The sequence below is a fragment of the Nomascus leucogenys genome, unplaced genomic scaffold (assembly GCF_006542625.1).
Source record: "Nomascus leucogenys isolate Asia unplaced genomic scaffold, Asia_NLE_v1 Super-Scaffold_576, whole genome shotgun sequence".
Lineage (NCBI taxonomy): Eukaryota > Metazoa > Chordata > Mammalia > Primates > Hylobatidae > Nomascus > Nomascus leucogenys.
The window spans coordinates 381,706-389,067 of record NW_022095784.1 but is presented as its reverse complement, the minus strand read 5'-3'; positions in this window follow the sequence as shown (position 1 = coordinate 389,067).

Genomic DNA, 7,362 nt, shown 5'->3' with positions numbered 1-7,362 from the left:
CTAGCTCATAACAATTTTAGCAGAGAAGAAAGACTGAACAGAAAGGAGCATTTTGAAAATGCTGTAGATTTTAAAAAGCACTTACTAAGTTCCCTAGCATCCTAAATACCTAAAAATATCTATTAGAGGAAATTTAAGTTTTATCCTGCCAAATAACATCTGGCTTTGAAAATGAAATTAATACCTTGAGTTGTATTCAGAAACCAACAGGAAGTCAATGTAAATTGGAAGAAAACGTAATGTGTTCCATATGGATAGAGGATTTTAAATGATGTTTTATATGAGCACCTGTATTCACTGTATCAGCTAAACAGTGTTCATCAAGATACTGTTACCAATGTTAATTACTATTTTTAATTTTTAAATTGAAATTATTTTCAAAAGCAAGGACTCTTTAAATGGCTACTTTATACTTTGATTGCATAATTGTTGGCATATGAGAAAAAGTATTTGTCTTGCCAACAAAATTTGAATTTATTGTTCCGGCTCATTTAAAAAGCCGTAACACTCGGGTTACCTTCAGTAGAGCAAAGAGACAATAGCTAAAGTTCTAGCTCAACTGAGAATGTGTGTACTGTCTTAATTAGTAACTGCAAAAAGACTTCAGGAGAGATATAGCTATGTGTTTATTTCCTTTTCTAAGTAAATTTCATCAGGTAAAATTGGTAATTTCTATAGAAGACTGCTATCATGATGGTTTATGAATAGGGGAAAAAGAAATGCTCTAATCTTTAATTCATTTTATAGGCAATTCAACAACATATTTCTGTAACATCTACCATAAAACAGTAGCAACTGCACTGTTTTTACAGCTCTAAACCAGTGGGTCTCATATTTGGCTAAACACTGACATCGTTTGTGAACTTTGCAAAATACTGATGCCTGGGTTCCACCCCCAGATGCTCTGATGTAAGTGGTTGGAGAAGAAAGTCTGAGTATTACTCATAGTCTTTAAAGCACCCCCAGGTGATTGCAATACAACACAGCACAGGTGCTTAAGCAAAGATGGACTCCTCAGTCATTCTAGATACCCTAGAGGGGATCTAACTGTAGATCCCTAAAGGGTACATACTTCCATAAAATCAGATTCCATGAGCATATGCTTGAACTTCTACTGGGCAGTTCAGTGACAAGATCCTTAACCTTTTTCGGCTGTAATCTATAAAATAGGATAACATCTCTCTGGAGGTTACTGTGAAGACTAGAGTAAATGTGCACAGGGCACATGGCATAGGCAAGGTGATCAGTCTGTTGACGGTAGCTGTATCACCATTGCAACTGGGGTGAATGTTACACGGAGTGAATTCCTAACAGAAACTAGTTTGCCTGTGTGTGTGGAGGGCAGGGAAAATCTATCATTCTCCCTGTCTTCTACCAGAGTTCCAAGAACACCCAAGAAAGGAGAGAGTATATACTAAAAGGAGAATTTGGGAATCTACCCAGATGTGGGATGTCTGGCCCCCTCCAATAGCCTGAGACTGTAAGACAGGAGCGCAGGGGATCACAGACCCCTCCAAGTCTGCCTGGCCTCATTTAAGGATGTGGATTCAAGGGAGCATTTTCTTACCCATTCAACCATTTCAATTAGTCTGTTTAAGCATGCACGTCTTCATGTGTTCATACTGAATTCTATCCTTGATATAAAGCTAAACGGAAGTGGCGGGAAGTCACAGAATTCTATATGGTAAGTTCCTGACACAAAAAATAAAGTATTTAAAGAAATATCAGAAGAAAATGAATGGCGATCTTTAAAATGATATACAGAACACAGGAATGACTGGCATATCACAGGCACTCAATAAATACTTATTGAATGCATAAATTTATTTCACACCAGATACAGTGCCTAGGCCAAATTTCATACACCTTCCCCCAAAGTAACAAAGCAATCCTGAAAGAACTATTAAGAAATGTAAATCCAGGGAATTCATTTCTCTTCTGCTAATTGGTATCAGTGATAAGGACTATTAACTCAAAATATGCCTATTTCCTATGAAAAGAACTTAATAATCCATCATTCACATTACATTACCTGGATGCGAAGTAAAGAACCTAGCAGTTACAAGACTAAACAGTTACAAGATGTACTATACTAGTAATAATAGTTTCACTTAAGACAGATTTCTTTACACTTAATTGGTACCTATGCCTAAACATGAAGAGAATAATTCCAGCTTGAAAGTAAGTGACAGTAGATCATTTCTGTGTATTCTCTCAACAAAAATGCAAACAAATAACCACTAAGCACAAGAGAGGGAAAAAAAAAACCATCTTGACAATTCTCCAAATGTATTAGCCTTTGACTATTTTATGTGTAATTGGCAATATCATTTCTTCATGACAGGACTTATTAGTGACATCATAGCAGCCCATAATTCAGCATTTTACTCCAAACTTAAACTAGTAATTGGCTGGCATGAATCTTGCTGCATTTACCACGTATACCTCGTGATCAAATTTTAATAGGACCGTCTCATCTGTATTCACACAATGCTGTTAAACCAATTATTTTTTATATGTTGCCTTAAAAAAGCTACTTTATTTTTCACATTAGAAGCTTTCCCTGGATTACAAATATGCAGAAAAAAAATAACATTTTAATAAAAACAAACTGGGTAGCTAATCACATCTTGAGTTACACTTCCATCTATCTCCAGATATGCACCTTTCATTATTACCAATCATTCGTTTCTGGAAATTCAGGGCTCAGTGCTGGAGGAACAATAAAGACAACACAATGTCTGGCTGCTCAAAATCCTAAAATTCTGAATTATAAAGAAAATGGTAAAAATATATATCTGATATACTAACAGGAATAGAATTTTATAGTAATCATCTCTCAGCGCTGCGGCAATTACTTATTTAAGACAAAAATCACCAGAAACTTTCCATGACAAGCTCAATTGTTTAGAGTCAAAAAAGATACTTAAGTTACACCTGAAGGAATAAATATCCCAAATGAAGTGCGTGGATTTTTTGCACATTGTTATGGCTGATAAAGTATTCAACTGTGCAGATGATACTACTGGTGCCTGCCTAACTGCCTTCCCTGTACCTGCCTGCCCCACCCCTAGCCTTAAATTCAGTGAGAACTCTTGATTCTGTTCACTTGGGTCCAGGGGCTATGTCTGCAAGGAGGGAATATTACCCACTCTGTATCGCTAGCCTGGACTGGCCATCAAGCCATGAATCAACATTGCACTCTACTACCCCTGGTGATATCATTCCCAACGACTACCATTCCACTCATTGAAAGAGCTGTGGATCTAAGAGAAACTTCTGTGAATCGCACACACACACAAACACACACACACACACACAGAGGGAGGAATGAAGGGAAAGAGAGAAGTGCTAGAAAGGGGATATGCAACCTCTCATGTGAGTGTCATCCTGAGACCCTGAGGACAGCCAGCCTATGAGACAAGTCCAAGCTGTCAGATTGAGTAGGGAAGAATTGAATGTAGTTTTTTGATGATGCTACTGAGGCCTCCAGTTAACAATCTCTAAAATTACCCTACTTCAGGACTTCTTATGTAGATAATAAATGTTCTTCCTATTCAAGCCATTTTCAGTTGATTTTTCATTACCTGAAGCTGAAAGCATCCTAACTGATGAGCACTGTAAGGGACTTCAACTATCATTTTGTGACCATGGAACACTTACAAAACTTGATGACATATGATGCCACAAACTAAGCCTCAAGTCAAAAGAAGATTAATTATAAGGATCACAGCCTCTGAGGATAATGCAATAAAAACTGAAATTCAGGACAAAAATACAAACCAAAAATAGCTAAAGAAGGGAAGTATTTTAAAAATCCTCCACTAATACTAAGTCGTGTCTCAAAGAAGCCAAACAAGCAATTACAAAATCTTTAGAAAATAATGACAGTAAGGACACTGCATATCAAGAAAAGAAGTTAAAGAAAGAGAAAGCACAGAAAAGAAAAAAGCAAATAAACCCAGATTTATAATTAGAGGAAAAGATACAGCATAAAATTGGGGGGGTGGCAGGGGGAACAGGAGGGAGAAAATAAATTAGTCATTCAGTTAAAGGCATCAGAAAATACACAGCAATGGCAAAGTAAAGATAAAAGGTAAAGAGATGAATCTGGACAAGAGTTGAATTCAAAAATTAGAACAAGAGACTTCTTTGAAAGGTGTGGGGGAGACAAGCCTCTAGTCTAATAAGAATAAATTACATAAAATACAAATTGCAGAAGTAGGAGTAAGCAAAATGTGTAGCAACAGTACCACAGACACAGATGCTACAAACACTTAAAAGAGCATTACACTAATAAACTTGAATACCTTACCTATTTTTCATTATCAACCCCCAAAGGAACCTGCCTTGCTCAACACCCTGTGTTTGTAAATAAATGCTAAGGCATGATTTTGTTGGGCTGAGCTTTGGAAAGCCACAAGACATTGTAATTTCTTTTCTTTTTTTTTGAGATGGGGTCTTGCTCTGTTGCCCAGGCTGCAATGCAGGGGAATGATCACAGCTCACTGCAGTCTTAACTTCCTGGGCTCAACTGATCCTCCCACCTCAGTCTTCCGAATAGCTGGGACTACAGGTGCATGCTACCGTGCCCGGCTAATTTTTTGGGTGTTTGTCTGTTTGTTTGTTTGTTTTGTAGCAACAGGTCTTCACCATGTTGCCCAAGCTGGTCTCGAACTCCTGGGCTCAGGTGATCTGTTTGCCTTGGCATCCTAAAGTGCTGGGATTACTAGAATGAGCCACCATGCACGGCCATTGTAATTTCTAAGATTTGTTTTTCCTCCCCCTGACCCAAACCGATTTTCACAATATTGTCCTTGTTGAGAATGCAAGCATTAATGTTAAGTACGATGGTTTAGAAAAATGAGGATTTTCCATAGTGATTCAAAAGGGAGAATACCAGAAATACCAAAACAATGGGTAAAGTTGTATGATTTTCAACAAATTACTACCCAAAAGGTTAACAGACATGTACGACATTACATAAACTTAATATCTAAATTTCAGAGTGTCATAAGGCTTATGCTGACCAGGAGCTGGCAGACTAAGACCAGTGGGCCAATTCTAGCGTGCCACATGATTTTGTAAATAAAATTTTATTGGAACAGAGCTGCACTTGCATTTACATATTGTGTAAGGCTACTTTCACAGCACAATGACAGAGTTGAGTGGTTTTGACAGAAGCCATATGGCCCTTTACAAGAAAAAATTGCCAACCTCTGTTCCCGACCATAAAAAGATAGCTAATACAATCTTAGCAAAGCAAATATAACCTTTACGCATGTAATAATAGTTTTAATATTTATATAAGATAAAGAGAAACTGGTAGAGAATAAGAGAGTTAAGAGAGGCAGAGAGTAATGCACCCTCTTATCAAATATGTGGAATGTTCATAAAAACTACCAAGTTTTAGGACAAAAGGATATATTTACAAATTCAAAAAATACAAGTCTTCCAAATCTTTTAAAATAAATGTAATAGGATAAAATTAAAACGTGGCTAAAAATCCACTATCTCTACATCTATCTACCTATTGAAATTTAACACCTTACTTGTGCATTGGGATAAAGAAAAAAAAACTAAAGAAAAATTTCCATTTTCATCATATATACATAACAAATAAAGCTTACAACGTGAAGACTGGGAAACAGCCTCAGCAGGGTCAGAAAAAATCATAGCATAAAATGCATTTACCAGAAAACACAAGAGATTGAAAATAAGTAAACTTAGTTTATAACTTACAAAATTAGGGGGTAAAAACAAAACTAAAGAGGAAAGTAGAATAAATTATTAGAGATAAAGGAAGAAATGAATTAGAAAACCAAACAAAAATACCAGGACATTTGAAACCCAGGTTCTTTGAAATGAACCATAAAACTGGCTAAGTTTTGCCAAGTCTAACTAAGAAAAAAGAAAGAAGATCCAAATAAAGTACAATAGAAATGGAAAAGAAAACAACCTCAGATATTAAAGATTTAAAATTTAACTCCATATAATTTTAATTAATATTAAAAGCTAGGCAAAACAGATACTAGAAGAATGTTCTAAAATTTTCATAAGAAAAAAGAGAACAAAAACAGACCAAATAACCATAGAAGAAATCAAAATTACATGTAATAATTTAACTCGGGGGAAAAAACACTAAGCATAGATGATTTTAATGAAGAGTTTTTCAGATCTTCAAAAAATAGATAAAACCAATATTATTTAAACTGTCTAATATTATATAAACTGTCCTAATAGTGTCCTAAAATACTAAGCACAGATGGTTTTAATGAAGAGTTTTTCAAATCTTCAAAAAATAGATAAAACCAATATTATATAAACTGTCCTAATAGGACAAAGAAAAAGATTTTTTAAAAACCTGCCTAAGACGTTTTAGAAAGCCACCATAGTTGGATTCATAAATATAATAAGAAAACACACTTAAGTGGGAATAGCACTTATGAATATAGATGGAACATTTTTAAATAAAGTTTAAAAATTACCAGAGAGAAAGGTGGAGCAAGATGGCTTAAAAAAAAAAAACCCTCCAAAGATCATCCCCTCAGCACAAACATCAAAATGAACAACTACCCATACAAGAAAGCATTTTCATAACAGCTAAAAATCAAGTGGGAGATGACAGGACCTGGTTTTAGCATAACAAGAAAAGATGCATTTAAGGGGTAGGAAGGACAGTCTCACATTACCTACACCCTGGTACCTCATCCTCAGGCAGCACAGCCTGGAGAGAAAAACACCTATGCTTGGGGTAGGGAGAGCAAAGTGAGTGTGGGACTTGGCATTGGAGCTAGGTGCTAGCCCTGCCACAGTGGAACCCAGCACTGAACTCAAACAACTCAATAGCAAATAAGCAAATAATCTGATTTTTAAATGGGCAAAATATCTGAAGAGACATTTCTCAAAAGAAGACCTGCAAATGGCCACCATGTCTAGGGAAACAATGCTCAATATCACTAGTCATTAAGAAACGCAAATCAAAACCACAGTGAGATTTCCTCTCACCCCAGATAGGACAGTGATTATCAAAAAGACAGAAAATAACAAATGCTGGCTAGGATGCAGAGAAAAAGAATGTTCATACGGTCTTGGTGAGAATGTAAATTGGTAGAACTATTATGGAAAACAGTATGGAGGTTCCTCCTTAAACGGAAAATAGAACTGCCGTATGATCTAGCAATTCCACTGCTGGGTATATACCCAAAAGAAAGGAAATTAGTCTCTCAAATAGACGACCTGCAGTCCCATGTTTACTACAGCTCCATTCACAATAGTCAAGATATGGAATCAAGCTAAATGCTCATCAACAGATGAATGAACAAACAAAATATGTTATACATCCACAAAGGAATACCATTC